Consider the following 18,343-nt stretch of genomic DNA (forward strand, 5'->3'; position numbering starts at 1 on the left):
TGAACTGCAGAGGTCCCTTCCAGCCACAACCAACCTGTTACTCTCTGAAAACTCCTGAATTGCTCCCCTTTTCAGGCCAAACCAGGCTGTGTCCTGGCAGTCAGTTCTTTCCACAAACTGGTGGTACACCAGGGCAACACCTGGTGTGGATCACCACCTACCAGTGAATAGATGTTGGTGCAGGCAGGAACTTCTCATTCTAATACTGCTGCTAAAGACATCAGTAAATAATGCCTTACCAGCAGGTTTCCTGAGATAGATTTCATTCTGGGTAAGTTTAGAGGATGAAATAAACAAAGTGAGCAATACACTGAAGCTCTCATGCAGGCTCAGGATTCTTGGAAGAGCTGGATTGGCACACCTCCTGAAAAATGCACACTGCCTAGGACCTGAACCATGAGTGAGTTCTGAAAAATCTTGCTTGAAAATCAACCCTCTTGGAAAGAAAACACTTGCAAAAATACCATTTCTTATTAGTCTTAGCCTGATTGTGGTTTCATCAGTGTTTTAGTCAAAGAATCAGGCACTGGACCTAAAAATACTGTTTCCCAGAAGGCTAAACAGATGAAAGTTAGGAGTTGGTTGTATGGAGGCTCAAAGCACTTTAGGATAGCTCAAGGAGTGATGGCAGTGTTATGGTAGTGAAGGTAGAAAAAGAACCGCTGGGAGTGGGTACCTGTGGTGCTCACAGCATTGCCAGCAGGACCTGGAGTGTAAGGGACTTCTTCTGCCCCGTGGGAAATGAGTGAGCGTTTCTTTCACAGCAAGGTAAGCTGGAGCAGCTGAGTGTTGCAGAATTCCAGAAGATAAGGGGGCAATGTGTGTGTGTGTCCCAAACAGCAATAGCTGGAGGGCCATGGAGCCAAGCAAGGACTGCTGGCCTTGGCAGACAGGGATTGTTTGTAACCACCAAGTTCTGTTGTCATTAACACAGCCATGAGAAAAAACAGGATTTGGCCGTGGAAGGGGAGCCAGCACAGACAGGGCAGCTCTTCAAAGGGACAAACATCATTGTTTGACAAACACATTGTTTGTGCTTATCTTCAGGGGCTCCTGGAGATAAGCACAAGGTGGTACACAAGGAGCTCAGGAATGAGGACAAGAAAGTCTCAGCTGCTTAGTTAAATGCTCTCATTGAACAAAGGGAGAACCATGTCTGATGGTACACCTGAGCCTCTGGCCAGAGCAGCATTTGACACAGCAGAACACAGGGCTGTGAGATTTTCATATTTCCAAACTACACATACAAGAGGGTTTTTTTCCCCTCTTCAACATCAGACAAACACTCTGCTAAGTGCATCTTGGCAGTTGCCAGAAATTGGTGTTAATTTACTCCTGATTTACAATACCTTTATTCTAATTTTATGTGAAAGATGCATATGGATACCATGTTGTGGCAACATTCTTGCACCAAACCCCTTGAAGTAGGAGACTATAATGCTTTTTTGAATAAAAGATATCATTAAACTGGGCCAGCTACATGTTGTGATCCATCTGGTCAGGGCCCAGGCAGCCAACTAATAGCACTGCTATAAACAACATTTTGAAGGTGGAGTAACAGTCTGGAGGCAGCTCTCAGTTTCTGCAGGAAATAAGGTGCATTTGAAAATGAGCACCTCTGAAATGTCTCTCTCAAATTTGTCCTGCAGGTGAAAGAAAGCTCATTACTAAGATTTGTGAAGGATGTGAAGACGTAAAGGCTCAGGACACAGGGGGATAGAGAGACACAATCATATCAAGGACAACCTTGAGGACAACAGGACAACCCTATTTCATCCCTACACTTCAACAAAATATATCCATTTATAAGCAAAGCTCAGAGACTCGGGGTTCTGTGGAGAGCAGTGGCACTGAGAATGTCTGCTAAATCAGCACAGCATGAAAGTGCATTGGTGGCTTCAAAAAAGCAGTTTGCAAATGTCTGAGGTACTTGATGCACATGGATATCCTTCATCTGGCTTTATGGTATGCTTATTTCATTCCAATGTCCTGTCCCAAGTGCCAATGTCATTATATGTTGCCCCATTTGGATATTATTGTAATAAATTAATTGAAACACTGAATCATCATGCACTTGACAGTGAGAATTTTACCCTATAAAACAGTTAAATTCTTCTCAAATTGAATTGCACCCTTCTCTGCTAAAAGCTGTTATAGAGAGAGAGATTTAAAAGATATTTTTCCAAATTGCAAGACTAACAAAAGAAATTTTTTTCAGAAAAATATAACTAAATCCTAGTTTTTCTATCCAAATGAACTTCAAAGTCTACTCAATTCCTCTGAAAGTTGGTGTGGAAGCAGTCAAATGCACTCAGTAACTAGATATGTCTGATATGGGTTGTTTTATTACTATTTTCATCAAAGAAATGATAATTCAAGTTTAGAGTGCTTTACGGGCAGATGAAAAGCACATGCACCCAGCTGCAGATGCCCTCTGTGTCTTTGGGCATACTTTTTAGGTAAGTCTTATTGCAGGGAAAAATGAGAATAACTCCTGCAAATTAGCTATGTTAGTAAGTATATTCTTCATGGTAAAAAAGCTCTGGAGTTTTTAACTACAGTATGTTTATATAGGGTATCTCATGGGCAGTTGATTTATCCTAGGGAAGTGTATCATTGTCTCCACCTCCTCAAAAAAGTTTCACTTTTGTTAATTGTGCCAAACTGATATCCCACTACAGAAGAAATGCCATCCTTTGGAATCCAGTAAAAGGACATTTTCCTTTTTATTTCCTCCTGGTAATACATGCCTGCTTTCAGCACAACAAACACAATGGCACTTTCAGGAACGCTGCTGTGCCTGCTGAGGAATCCATGTCATTCACACTGAGCATGAGCAGTGTGCTCATGAATATTTCAGCCAGTGATCTAATTTCAGCTGGGTATGTGTAGGAAAGCAGATGTAATGTTTTGATCAGCATTAGTTACGGGTCAAAGTGACCCCTGACAAGGATTTCCACCTGCTTCTGCTCCTGCATTCCTGTGGATGGTAGGGTGGGACACTGCCTGCTTATGGAAATTTTTGGTTTACTTTCATTACAGCATTCATATCTATTCCACTTATGTTGTATTTCCTATTGTGCATAGGTTTTTTAAGACACCATAAAGAAATGCAGAAATAAGAGCACACACTGTTTTTTCCTGTGCAATTCATAGTGATCTATGGATTTTATCATTTGAGGACAGTAACATTAGTAGACATAAAATAATATTATATTTACAGACCCACTGAGGTTCTGAGCGTGAATCTGCCACAAGTGTAAAGATCATGCTCTGTATCTAAGCTGAACAATAACCAGTCCATGATTCCATGAATCTGTGGCTGCCTGCTGAGTATTTTTTTCCTGTTTGATGTGTTATCCTCATAAAGTTGGTCACCCTGGTAATTCTGAAATGAAAATGGTGAGCCATTCATCACACTGTGGACAGGGACTAGCAGTTCAAGCATTTCAACACAGCGTATCAACAGCCACCTATGCTGGGATGAAAACAGAAGTAATGACAGCATTTCTGGGTTTGGTTGGTTGTTCTGGGGTAGGAACAATAGAATCATCATAGAGTGTTTTAGGTTACAAGGAACCTTTAAAGGCCAATCAGTTTTACCTCTGCTGCCATAGGCAGGGACATCTTCAAGTAAATCAGGTTGCTCTGAGTCCTGACTGCCCTCAAATATTCCCAGGGATGGGGCAGTTACCACTTTTCTGAGCAACCTGTGCCACTCTTTAATCACCTTCATTATAAAAACCCTGCCTTGTAAATAACCTATAGGCTAAGAGAAGGGCTGGAGGCACCCAGCTGCCATCCAGCTTTAAAGTTTTTCCTTATACAGTTAAATGAGGTTAAATTCAAGTTAAATTCAAGACTCCATGACACAAAATATTTGGGGTCTTCAGGTGGCTTGTGGTGCAGCTGCAGACGTTGAGACTTGCAAGTCTTGAGAGGGCTGAAGAAGCCAGTTGGGTGTGTGCAGAGCATTTGCCTCCCTCCAACAGTTGCCTGACTTCACCAGACTCCTCAGGGCTGGCCACCTCCAGCTGTGAGCAAGGATGCTGGCGGGAGGACAAGATCCTGGGAAAGGGCTCCAGGCTGCCAGAGGTTCAGAGTGGCAGGTATCTAAGCCAATAGGAACATCTCAAGCTAAGTTTTGACTTGGGAAAAATTCCTACTATTTAGGTGACCACAGTCTTTACCACAAAAAAAAAAAAAAAAAAAAAAAAAAAAAAAAAAAAAAAAAAAAAGTTGAGATATTTTAAAAATTCTTGGATTTGTGCTCAATTAAATTAATTTACAGTATTGTTTTTTAAAAACAATGCTTTTAGAAATTTTGTGTGCTGTTACTCACAAATTGCTTCAACAAGGCCCTGGTTATACTACCTTTAATTATTCAAAACTACAGAATGAACTATTTCTGGATAGGATTTATGGATAGTTTATTTCCAGTCTTTAATACTCATACTGAGACCAGATAATTTCATTGAATTCCTATGGTTTATGTGTCCTGCTGTATGCTTCTGTCCTTTGCAGAAATTCCTGCACTTGCATGTTCAGAATTTGAGTTCAGATTTTTTTAAAATGATAAAAGATTTGTTTTCCTGTAAGCTCTTGCCAGTGAACAAGTTCATTAGCATACCTTGGAAAATAAAAATAGGTAGTGTACTAAGCTAACAAACTTACCTGAATTTTTTCTTCTTATCTTAAGAAAATACTCTCAAGCATTTGTATTTTAATTTACTGCAGTCAAGATTTGTGAAATTAGGAAAGTAAAATGATGTCTGAGAAGAAGCTATAATCCTTCTACACCTTGCTCTGGTGTGCTTTGAAGAGAAAAATGTTATGGTTTTCAAGCTGGTTTTTAGTGGGAACCCCCAGAATCACCTCTCCTCTGAGAAGCAGAGTGTACAATTCAGTATGCATCACAAAGCATCCCGTGCGTGTATCACAGATTAACTGATAGCTATTTAAAGTACAGAGGGAACATCAAAGGCTTCACAAGATTCATTTTCTGCTCTTTGAATAAGAAAAAAACTGCAAACACAGGGCAAAGGCTGCCTCAATCACAATGGAAAGAGCTCAGACTGTATCTTACAGCAAACCAAACCAAGGTATCGAGGGACAAAGCAAACACACTGGGTGCCTCCTTCCTTTCCCAATATTTAATCTGTCCTGATTCACCCATCTTCCACTCCATGTGTCAGCCCTGGGACAAACCTTGTACAGACAGAATGTGACCCCAAATCCCCCCTTCCATGGCTAAGATTGCATTTCTGATTTGCAGCCTCTCTGAAGCACTCTCAAACATAGTACAGAACCACTTAAAAATGTCTCTTGCTTGTGGCTGAGAATGCCCTTGCTGTGTAAACACTCTGGCCGAGAGTGGCCAGCCCTGGGTAGCCATGGACTGGTTTCTCCTTTTTCTGACAAGGGCATTTTGCTTCTGGGTGTGTCTCTTCTGAGGTTTCCTGCCAGTTTCTGCATGAAACATGACAGCATTTTTCCAGGAGGGAGTCTCCCTTTGTGTCAGGTTGCCCTCAGTGTGCAGCCCTGTGTTCAGCGAGCTGTGGGAGAGCTGAGACTCTGCAGCTTCTGCACACAGAAAATCAGAGTGGTTTTCCTCAAACCCACATCCAGAGTAGGACCACAGAGCACACGTCTTGTGAGCAGTGACTGAGGGAGGTGGGGTTGTTCAGTCTGGAGAAAATGAGGCTTGGGAAGACCTCATTGCCCTCTACAAATCCCTAAGAGAAGGCTGTAGCCAGGTGGGGGTCAGGCTCTTATCCCAGGCAACAAGTGATAGGACATGAGGAGACGGCCCCAAGCTGCACCAGGGGAGGTTTAGATTGGATATAAAGAAAAAATTCTTTATGAAAAGATTGTCAAGCAAGATGCCCAGGGCTGTACTGGAGTCACCATTGCTGAAGATATATAAATGACATGTAGGCAGGTCACTAGGGGACATGCTTTGTTGGTGGCCTTGACAGTAATGGGCTGGTAGTTGGATTGTCTTGATTGTCTTAGAGGCTTTTCCAACCTTAATGATGCCATGATTCGATGAAAACCAAGCTCATAACCTGCTGTGCTCCTGTAGCTGAATCAGCTCCTCCCAAATCACAACCAAATTTGAGGTGATTTCCACCTCAGGATGTGCTGACTCTGTGAAGCACCTGAGTGAGGGTGTGCTTCCCATAACAAACTTACCATCAGCTTGCTTAACTTGCTGCAAAATCATCAAATAATTTACGTTGGGAAAGACCCCTAGGATCAAGTCATATGATCAAGTGTTTAGGTATTCAGTCTGAATTTGAAATTGTCCCATGGGCTCCGCTGGGATTCTCCTCTGCTTCCTTTCAGGAATGTGCTGGGGACAAGAGTTACCCCTTAATGTACACAGCAGCATTTCCTGGAGGTGCAGACCTTCTTCTACCCATGGCCTTCATTGGGCAGGGATTTTAGACATTACCATAATGAACTTGAGGGCAGACACTTAAAGAGGGGTTGGTCTGGTTGAATTCTTCCCTTTCTCTCTGTCTGCTTTGCCTCCTTCCTCAGCCAGTAACTGCTCTAGTAGAACACACACACTTTTATTTCTGTTTACTGCAGAAATAGATTTAAACCCACATACACTATGAAAGATCTCTGATGGTTGTGTCTGACTGTAACTTTTGTGCAGGCAAATGCTTTTGACCTCGACCACCACAGCCTGGTTCAGTGCCCACCAAATTACGACAAGCACCTGCTCAATCTCTGCTGGATCACCCTTCTTCACTCTTCCAGTGATAGCGACTGTATTTACTCTGAACAACAGGATTTTGACCAGATAGTATTTTTTCTGTGTCTGAAAGAAATAACCTGGCATTTTGATCATTCAGAGGGAAAAAAAATCAGCCTCCTTGACACAATCAAAATTTGCAGTGTTTTGTTACTCCTCAAAAAGTCAAAAAGAACTCACTGCTAGATTTCCATGTTATCAACCATTGCTAAATTTATCAACATACAAGTTGATCACTTTTATTCTGAGTATTTTATTTTGTTGTTGCTTTACTGTCTTACTGATATTCATTTAAACTTTTTATGCCCTGACAAATGGCTTTTTTTCCCCCTTGGAAGACTTTTGTTTTTAAATGCTTTCAACCTTTATTAAATGGTTGGGTTTGTGACCAGATTATTATTCTCACCAATTTGTTTTTCTCCTGCTCCCAAATTCTTACTAACTTTGTGTCAGGTCAGAAAAAAAACCCCGCACATGCACATTTTGAGAGATGTTGTATGAAAAAGTGATAAGGCACAATTTACCTGTTTGCTCAGCAGAAGTGACAGCATTAATTGTCCATTTGCACATTTATGGGGCTAGCCATATTCTGTAACAGCTAGAACTCAGCTAAAAGCACCACCTGAGGCACTTTTGAAAAGAGATTGAAAATGTCTTTTCATTCCACATAAGGTAGTATGGGGTAAAGTGGAAGAGAGAGAGGAGAAAATAAATACTCACGCAATAAATGCAAACTTCAGCTTTCCTCTGTAATTTCTTGCACTTGGCTGCTCCTTAATAATTCTGTCATTGGTGACAACCATCCCACTAAACTGTTTTTAAATTGTTCTCAGCTTATTCTTGATTTTCCTGTGTGTCATTTCTACAGGGAGGATTTCACTTTAGAATTGTTTAATCAAAACTCAGATTCTCTCCTGATGTCATAATAGTTTCCTTCTCAGCTGGTGGTGGCAAAATTGATCTTTCCAGGGTAGAAGCCTTTGCATAAAAGCAGCCCTTCACAGTTTCAAGTCACTGAGATTTTTGTTAGTACCCAAAAGACAGGGAGAAGGTTCAAAATTTTTCATTCTGAAATGTGACAGTTGGAAAATGTCCATTACTCAAATATAACAATTCTTTCCTCATCTCTTCATTCACTTGATCCTTTCCTATAAACCAAACCCCAAAGCTTCCTTCCATATGCTTTGAAGTATGAAAGGCTTTGTATTTTATTAATTTCCATTAGGAACAGAAAAAAACCTTTGTGATCAGGGTCTGGATGACTGAAATCCTGTACAGATTTGAGACAAAGCAGCCCCTGCCCTCTCCCAGCTTGGTCTAGTTTCAAGAGGAGACCCTTCATTTGGAATAAGTATTGGCCAGTTAACTTCTAAAGCTCTGTAAATACAGAATGAAGAGCAAAATCTGGAGGCATAAAAACGACAAGCCAAAATGTGTTTGTTTTCGTCTCAGGTCTGTTATATCAATGCAAGCCGGAAGGGAATTTCTTTCCTCAAATATTTAATTTCCAGCCCCCAACTGCAGTCTGCTATCTCATTGTTCAGCTCTTCAAATTAGGATGCTATTCCCCTTTTTTTATGTGCATTAGGACAAGGACACATTTTCTGTGCCTTTGCCAGATGAACTGCTCTGCTATGCACAGCTTGATGTGATATGACACTTCCAGATGCATAAAATATTTCCGTGTTTCAGATGTGTCAGTGCATCTCTGCATGAAAGCACGGAACAAATCTGCCCAGAGACACAGACCATCTAAGTTATCAGGCAATTAACTCACTCCAAAGCTACCAGTTGCCTGTTCTCTCCTGATTTTTTCCTTCCCAGATGATGTGGTAGCGCCACTACAGCGCTTTTTCTTCGTGCTACCGCAGTCTAGCACTCAGTAAAACTCTAGATTCCCATCACTGCCTCTCAAGCCTGTTTACCAAAACCACTGAGTTCACAAGTACGTAACTGAATATTTTATCCTGCCTCAAAATCTATCACTACGTCTCCAGATTCCTACCCTCTTTAGCCATCATTTCCACTTTTACCAGATTTTGGCTGATTGAGGACTTTCCAGTGTGCAGTGATGTGATCATCTCTTCCCCACTGCAGGCAGCTCTGACATGCTCTTGTCTCTCTCTCAGCAGAAAAAAGTTATTTTGCTCAAAATCATGAAGCTCTGGGATTTGAAAGGAAGCTTAACATTCAGTACCAGGGGGAAAGTGACAGTACTGGGAGCTTGACTTCTGTTTTCTGTGCCACCAAGGCACCTCAGCCAAGGGCTTCAAAATATCCACTTCCAGCAGGACTACAAAATGATCTTGTGAATGTTGAGCCTGCCAGCTGGAGATGGGTATCTGTGCTAGCAGAGGGAAACTGGTGTATCCCTGATGCTCACCCTCCAAGATGGCTGGAGCACAATGTTACAACCTGTGAGGATGACTCAGTTGCGATCCAGAGGTTCTTATATCAAAGGGCAAATCATTAATCCCTTCCTTGTGAGACACTGATTTGGTTTCATACCTGAATCCTGACCTGCAAAGAGCTTCTCTAGCTTGGACTCCACATAGATGCATGGGTGTGAGGATTTATATTATCATAGAAATAGCTGTGGTTGGAAGGGAATTTTAGTGCTCATCTAGTCCTTCCCTCCCCACTGAGCAGAGACACTCTCAATGAGATCAGGCTGCTCAGAGCCCCATTCCAACCCAGCCTTGTTTGTGTCCATGGATGGGGCAGCCACCAACTCTCTGGGCAACCTGTGCCAGTGTTTCACTGCCCTCATTGTAAAAAAGGTCTTTATACCTAATCTATATTGACCCTCCTCCCTTTTAAAACTATTCCCTTTTGTCTTCTCATGTCAGGTCCTGCTCCAATAGATCCATCTCTTTGTTGTGTAACCCAGGCTTGCCACAAGGAATGTCTACAGCTGTCTCAAGAGATATTGAAGGAAACTGACTGTCTGATTTTTCTCAGTGGAGGTATTTGGACCATACTCTGGGCACAGGGTGTGGCTCTTGGGGATGGTCCTGTGCAGGGCCCGGAGCTGGACTTGAAGATTCTTTTGTGTCCCTATCAACTCAGCTTATTTTGTGATTCTGTGTAAAGAGGCTCAGCTGGAACTGCCCAACCTTTAATCTGATTTTGCTGGAGGGCATGCCCAGAGCTCACAAAACCCACACCAGAGTTCACACATACCTGGTGACCTTCATTCTGCACCAGAGGGGAAGTTTCTGTCCTGCAGGAGGCACTTTGGTGAAGAAGAAAAACTTTTTGTTTTGTTTTTTGGCTAAATACCAGCACAAATGTAAGGATGCAGTAGCTTGGTGTCAGCTTCCTGCTCCAGCTGCACACCAGGCTTCAATTCCACAGGACACCAAGGGTCTCTCAGTGTAAGGATACTGATAATTTCCTTTTTCCCCTCCCAATGAATAAACTTTCCTAGTTTTCCTTTCCAGAAATAGAAACAATCTACCTTTGCAACCTGTAAGGTTTTTTCACCTATTTTTTAATTCACCCACTTAATCCAAGGCATCTCCTTGCTGACCTGGCAATAAAATATTTTATTATTTCCTTTAAATTAGTCATCACTACTATTTTTTTCAATTTACATTTTTTTTAAATAAAATGTCAAGACAGGGCTACATATTCTGGTGGTTATTTTGAAGAGCTGCTTGTGGCCTATGATGTGTCTTTCAGATTATATATTGTAAACTGATAGTTTTATTAGTAGATTTAGCTGGAAGAAAAACTCATTTAAGCTCATAACTTGTCATTCAAAAATCATAAATTTACTGAAAAAACCCTTTGTGTCTTGACTGTAAATACAGATGTTGCTCATTGCGGGAACAAGAGGTCTTAGGTGAATGTCCTATGCCATGTAACTAATTTGTGAGGATGACTCAATGAAAAACAAAAATCTTCTTAACATATATGGCAATCAGGGTAATGAGCTAAATTTCATGGCAAGAGACAGCATCCTGGCATAAAGGGTATTTAGGTGAAAAAAAATTTAAAAGAAAGGAAAGAAATAAAACCACTACTTAAAACCACTCCTTATAAAACCACTCCTCAAACACTTGAAATAAAAACAAAAAGCCAAAATCCTGACCCTTGCAACTTAAGCAAACATGTGATAGGTGGAATCAGGAAAAAAAATTCCAGAAGAAGCTTTTTTCCTTTTTTCCTCTTGTTGCTGAAAGGCAGCACTTCCAGTCCTGGACCATGGGACCATTCCTATATACCCACACCTGAACTATCTCCACAGAGCTATTTTGTTTGCAACTCTGTTCAAATGTGGTTTTCCCATTCTCACTCAAATTCTTCTTCCCAAATTTGAGGAAGAACCTCAACAGCTTCAAGAGCAAAATAGCTCTTAGAAGTCTGAAGTTGTCTTGCTAAGAGCATACATGGAGTCTAGCACATGGTATCACCAAAGAAGAGATCTTAAAATAAGTATCTTGTCATAAAGAATGTTTGGGACAGCTTTTTGACTGACGGGTAAATGTCATGAATTATAACTGCACGCAATTTTTCATGCAGAGTTTTACTTCCAAAAGTTTGTCAACTCCTGTTGATAGTTGCTTTCTGCTCTGAAGATCTATTTTAAGGCTGAGCTAGTAAAGTTGTGTGCTGCCTTTGCCAGTGTTTCTATCAGCAGACTTTTTTTATCCTGTTCTTTCACATTGCTTCAGGCAGTCTGAACACTTGCAGATGCCCAGTGTAAGTACAAGATCTGTGTTGCCAAATGAATTAATTGGGTTGCCTCTTAAACTTTGCCAGCTGCCAATACTGCCAAAAGCTACAAAGACTAATGGGTACAGTGGAAAAACAAACATAAAGGGTTACCACTTTCTTGGCAAAGCTGTTGATGAGGACGTATCACTTGAATCTTGGAAGCTGATTTTCTGTCAGATACTCCCACGCTTTGTGGGCAGAACTGTCACAAGCAGATCTCACTGAAGACTTTTTTTTTTTTTTTGAGAATAGCGACATTTCATTCTTTCCTTTCTTCTGAAATAATAAGTGTAAGTAGTGTTCCATCTCGGATTTGCTAACCTTGGAAGTGAAGGCTGTATATTCCCTTCCATAAGACAAATAGCAATATCAGTCTCACAGATCTCTGCTGGTTTGGAGCCAAAGTGATCCTTGACACTTTCCTTCTTGCCACAGAGCGAGAATGAGGTGGCCTGACTCCTCCAGAGTGTGTTGCAGAATAGGTGTCCAAATCTCCCTTAAATTTTAAAGACTACCTAGATCCTCATAGCATTTCAATATCAGTCACAAAAATTGTAGCAGCTGGTATTTGTGAACTTGCTCTAGTTGTCCACTGAGGAGAGTAGATTGATACCACTGGCTGACATTTCTTTGCAAGTATCTTCACCATAAGAAATTATAGCCCAAACATGTCCCTATAGCTAAATTATTCATTTATAAGTCAAATGAGTCAAACTGACAATTCTGTCACAGCTGTACTGAATCTCTCAGTAATCATCTCTTTTTTGAATTGAATTATTTTGTGTTTTGGGGGGGGAGTATTTAAATTGTGGCATGAAAAGTATATTGAATACTTGATATTAATACTCAAAAGAAGATAAAAATGGTTTTTTATTTGTTTTTATTTATGCCCTGTGATCATTCTGTGTGCTTGTTGGAAGAGCATGAGCCATTTCTCTCAAGCTTTTTCTGTTTCAGAATATAAAGTTTCCTTGGGAAATAAATGAGAACAGTATTAGGAAACTGGTGGTTTATTTGGATTTGGGTGGAAAAATCTGTTTCAACAGTTTATCCACACAGACATCATATGGAGCTATAGCAAAGACTACCATAACAAGAACAGAAACTGTGTTTTTTTACATATCAGGTTGAGTTGTTCTGAAAGTGGAATGGATGTTGGAGAATCAGCTAAGAATAAATTTATTCTCCATGGAAATTTATCAGCCTAAATTAAACATGATTGTAAAATATTTGCCTTTTTTGCAAGTACTTTTAATTATGGCTTAAATAAAAAAATAGATCACTACTAAAATTTTCAGTATTTGAAATAGTACACTCGATTTTTTAGAAAGACTTGAGCTTTTTTCAAAATATCTTTCCAGCCTACTAAGCCACTTGTTTTTAAGAATTTCATATACAATAAACTATCATCTCCCCAACATTTTAGTAAGGAATGTTGAACTGTTTCCATGTTACACCTGACAGGTATTTAATGACATTAAAACCACATTGCTGAAGATTACAAAAACAAAATACAGATGACTTGTAAATAAAGTTTTGAGATGAGCCCAAAACACCAAACTCCGTCTATATTCAGTGACTAAAGTTCTGGAAGACACCTGAAGCTGACTGAAAGCCTGCTGAATTGAGTGAAGGCAGGTGATTATCACAAGACTGCAAAATGAAGGAGGCAGCTTTGAAAGTGGAACACTCTGGAAATTCCAATAAACACTTGTTTCCTGCTGAGAACCAGAAAAAATCAGCAAAAGGCTGAAAGGTATTTAGGAGACATCTTAGTGCAAACTCCAAAAAGCTTAAATTTCTTGTATTACAGTATCTGAAGATTCTGACTTGATTCATCTTCACTGTGATTGATTAATGCCATTAGAAGTAGCTGTTTAAGCAGCCTTCTGATGCTATGCAACACCATCATCCCCCTCACACACGTGCTTTTCTTTGATGCCAGTTTTCAGAATAATTTTAGGCATATGCTGCCTTCAGTAGCTGTGCACCAAATTGTCATTTTAACCTTCACTACACTGTTTTGCATTCAAAATGCAGATTTCAACAGTGAGAATTCAGATTTTAGTAGTGGGAATTAAACTCAAAACCAGAATTATTTCTAGCCTTCAGTATTTTGGTTCTCTACAGAAACACTTTGATTTCCAGACGTGGTATTTGTTAACAGTCTTTAGAATAGGAGGAAGACACATTTGTAGGCACAATAATTATTTAAAATGGTGGCTGGAAAAACAAAAATTTTTAAGCAAACAGGCTTAAGCCTCTTGCCAAGGGATATTCCATACCATACAACACCAGGGTCATGGGTAAGACTAGAGGGCAGCTCTTGCCCCAGCTGCCATTGCTCAGAGATTGACCAGGCATTTATCTGCTAAGGACAGGTGCTTGTATCACTTTGAAAAAAACCCAAAACACAAACTTCATTCTTATTGACTGGTCTTTACCTTGGCCCATGGGTTTGCACCCTCTGTGAGGGGGTGGCTCTGTGGGGGCTCAGCTGCGGGCCTGGGTCAACCCACAGCAACCACAGAGCATCCAGAGGAGTGACCTAGTTTGGGGATTTTGTTGCCCCCTAAACTTGAAAGCCACAAGAGGATAATTAAAACTTAAATTCCAAAAAAAAAAAAAAAGTCCATCAAAAATAAAAATCTTGCTGTGCATTTTCTAGAACCACCTAAATCCTATTAAGGGGCAGTTTAGGGGATGTATGAATTATGAATGACTATCAACTTATATTCTCTGAACAATATATTTCTTTCATTACTGCTGTATCATTTTAGCCTTTAGGTGAATAAAAATCCTATTGTGTTTATATTAATTATATTGCACACTTATGGTATTATAGCTTATCTTCACAGGAGCTCCACAACTCTTCAAAAGTATTAATTTAATTTTCTGTATCTCCCAAGGGAAGGAGTTGATGTCAGCAAAGCAAAGGACTGTGAAGCAATTCTAATTTCCCAGGATCCAGTCCAGTTCCCAAGCTAGAGGTTATACCCATGTAAGCCTAACCAAAGCCTTTATTTTGGTATCTTTGCAATCAACAAGTGACTTAATGCCAAAAAGGATGGCCTGAAAGTTCCTTCTTCAAAGGCTTTTCTGCTACTTTAGTGCTTTTTCTGTGCTAGTACATACACTAAAAATAATTTTTGTTGAGTTATGGACTACTCTCAAAGGAATACAGGGAAGTCAAGCACTGATATAATGTTGTTTTAATTTTCTGGCTTAAGTTATGCATAAATTACTTCAGCATAAATGGATTTTTTAAATAGAAAACACATTTTGTGTCATGTATTTAGTTGACAGGGTATTTCAAAACCTTGTAGGCACTTGTACTTTCTTGTGAAAAGCTGTGTGGACACCTATTTTAAAGCTGTGCTATGGATAATACAACACAAATTAATATTGAATTAATATTTGCTGTTCAGCAGAAAAATCTCCATATTTTCTCTTTGAAAGCAGCCCCTTATCTTTTTTAACTGTCTTTAACCCAATTAAAGACAAAAGAAATCCTCAAAGTCCTCCCATCTATGATAACATCCGAAAAACAGGAATATGACTTTGTTCCAGGCATCCTAAGCTAGTAATAATTCTGGGCAGAAGAGTTATTGTGTAAAATTTCAAAAGCTTTTTTTCTTTTTTTTTTTTTAAGAAAGGATGGCAACAATCTACTGCAGAATTGATGTGAACTTCTTATTTTTATGTGCAACAAAACACTGTTTTCCTTGCTGCATAGAGGAGGTTTCTGTGATACTTTTTTTTTTTTCCTTTTATTTTGTAACATGGGATTTTATTTTTGTGTTTAACATTAATGACTGATTTTGGCCCAAGTAAAAACCCAGGACTGGCTCAACAGTGCTGGACAGCCTTTCACTGCATGTGACCTTGAAACTGAAAGAACAGAGAAGCAGATGTGCAGGGAGGAGCAGTACCTGCCTTAATGAGAACTCCAATCTTGCCTGTGCTCCTGATGGTTTTAGCTTTCCAATGATCAGGCATTGTTGATTTTCCTTCTCTCCTTTGCTCATGCCAAGACAGTTTTCTGTGAGTTAAATGCCAAGAAACAGCATCAGCAGAAATCCTTCCTCCAGTACAAGCAAGGGGAACCATTAAATTTTAGGGTGTTAACTCCATTTATTGCTGCTGCTCCCTTTTAAATTTTTTTGTTTGGTTGGCTGCTGTTGCTAATTGCAAGTCCAATAAAAAAGCACAGGGCACCATCTGCAGCAGAGCAAACCAGGAGGCTGATGCTCAGCTCTCCCCGGGCTCCCAAAGAGCACCCTGCATTATTCAGCATCAGGCACCCTCGCAGTGACGCTTGCTGGTAATTCCTTTGGTCGGCCTCCCTTTGTCGTCTCCATGGCAACTGTTTCCATTGCCTTGAGCATCTCTGGGGCCCGGCCTTGCTCACGTGCGTCTCAGCTGCTCCTCTCTGAGCCCTGCAATTCAGTAGCTGTGGCGTGGCTATATTTGGATGCCTTGTCCTCTCTGTATTATTTATCCCTGGGACAAATCACAGAATCTCAGCATCACAGGATCGTTTGTGTTAAAAGGGACCTTTAAAAAAGCCCTCACCTTCCACAACCCCTACTGTGGGCAGGCGCATCTTCTGCTAGTCCAGGATGCTCAGTGTGGCACTCACATTTTCTGAAAAATCCCTTTGCCCAGGATTTTTCTCCTGGGAAGCTGAGAAGTCTCAGAGAGAAAGGAAGACAAATTCTTATCTCATTTGCTTCTCCTGTGTTGTGCTCAAATGTAGAATGTGTTTGGAGATTGTTTATCCAACAGGTGATTGTTTCATTGGTTTCTGCTGTGAATTATTTTGACTTACTGGCCAATCAGGGTCAAGCTATGTTGGGGCTCTGAGAGAGAGTCACAAGTTTTCACTATTATTTCATTATTATTTTAGCCCTCTGTAAGAATCCTTTCTGTATTCTTTATTATAGTTGAATTTAGTATTCTTTATTATAACACAGTAACTTAAAATAATAAAATAGCCTTCTGAGAGCATGGAGTCATAGGCATCGTTCCTTCCTTCGTTGGAGCACCCCACAAATACAGTAGCTCAGAGTCCCATTCAACCTGGCCTCCAACACTTCCAGGGATGGGGGCTCCACAGCTTCTCTGGGCAATGCTTCACCACCTTCACTGGCAAGAATTTCTTCCTTCAATCTAATTTAAAGCCAGTCTCACTTTTGAGCCATTGCCCCTTGCTCTGTCCCGACATTCCCTTCCCAAAAGTCCCTCTCCAGCTCACTTGGAACTCCTCTGGGTGCTGGAAAGGCAGTGGGCTCTCCCTGGAGCCTTCACTTCTCCAGGCTGAACAACCCTGGTTCTCTCAGCCTGTCTCCACAGCAGAGATGCTGCAGCCTGGGATCATCTCCATGGCCTCTGGACCCACTCCAACAGATCCATGTGTGTCTAATTCCGAGAGCTCCAGAGCAGGGCACAGTGCTCCAGGAAGGGTTTCACAATATCCGTGGTGGCCCCAGCTGGCATGGGATGTGTGGCTGCCTTCATCAAGGAGGTCACTGCTGGAGTCCCTCTGTGCAGCCCAACCCACTCCGGACAGAAGAGCCTCTGGGTGCTGCTTGTGAGCATCAGCCTTTGAACCATTTGTCTGCTGGCTCTGCTCCCACACTGACCTCTTTTTCCATGGGAAATGAGCACAGAGTGTTGTCGTGGAGGGCCCTGGCAGGAGTGCAGCCCCACTGGCCCTAGTTTGACTGATTAAGCCCAAACGCAGAAGTTTAGACTCTCAGTCTCTGAGTTTCTCCTGGTACTGCTGATTCACAGCAATTTGTTATAAAATAGCCTCCCAGATATGGATGCCTATCTAACACACCATCTACGGATGTAAAATAAATTTTTAAATGTAACACAAGAATCTCTGAGTAACATCCCCTGCTGTAAGTTATTAAGCCACTGGAAGCACTGGGAACACTTCCCCATGCACTTCCCTGTAAAAAAAAGGCTTCAAGAAGAGTTGACTTAAAAAGAGAAACACAACATTTTGAAATGCTAAATTCTGTATTTTGATTTTAACAAACAATATCAGCCAAGTTAAATATATGTAAAAAATAAGAATTTCAAATTAATCCATGAGGTTCTAACAATCCATGAGGTTTCTAAGAAACTCTTGTATTCTAAATTTGTTTCTGCCATTTGATCTTTAGCTTGACAAGCTCTCAGTGTTCAGCTGCAGTATCACTGAAAGAGAATTTTTTTATTTGTTTTATTGCAGAATCCAAAGTAACTTTGAAAGGTTCCCTTCCCTTCCCTTCCCTTCCCTTCCCTTCCCTTCCCTTCCCTTCCCTTCCCTTCCCTTCCCTTCCTTCCCTTCCCTTCCCTTCCCTTCCCTTCCCTCCCTTCCCTTCCCTCCCTTCCCTTCCCTTCCCTTCCCTTCCCTTCCCTTCCCTTCCCTTCCCTCCCTTCCCTTCCCTTCCCTTCCCTTCCCTTCCCTTCCCTTCCCTTCCCTTCCCTTCCCGTCCCTCCCTTCCCTTCCCTTCCCTTCCCTTCCCTTCCCTTCCCTTCCCTTCCTCCTCCCTTCCCTTCCCTTCCCTTCCCTTCCCCTTCCCTTCCCTTCCCCCCTTCCCTTCCCTCCCTTCCCTCCCTTCCCTTCCCTTCCCCCTTCCCTCCCTTCCCTTCCGTCCCTTCCCTTCCCTTCCCTTCCCTTCCCTCCCTTCCCCCTTCCCTTCCCTTCCTTCCCTTCCCCTCCCTTCCCTTCCCTTCCCTTCCCTTCCCTTCCCTTCCCTTCCCTTCCCTTCCCTTCCCTTCCCTTCCTTCCCTTCCCTTCCCTTCCCTTCCTCCCTTCCCTTCCCTCCTTCCCTTCCCTTCCCTTCCCCCTTCCCTTCC

This window comes from Serinus canaria, chromosome Z (assembly GCF_022539315.1).
Source record: "Serinus canaria isolate serCan28SL12 chromosome Z, serCan2020, whole genome shotgun sequence".
In the NCBI taxonomy this organism is placed as follows: domain Eukaryota; kingdom Metazoa; phylum Chordata; class Aves; order Passeriformes; family Fringillidae; genus Serinus; species Serinus canaria.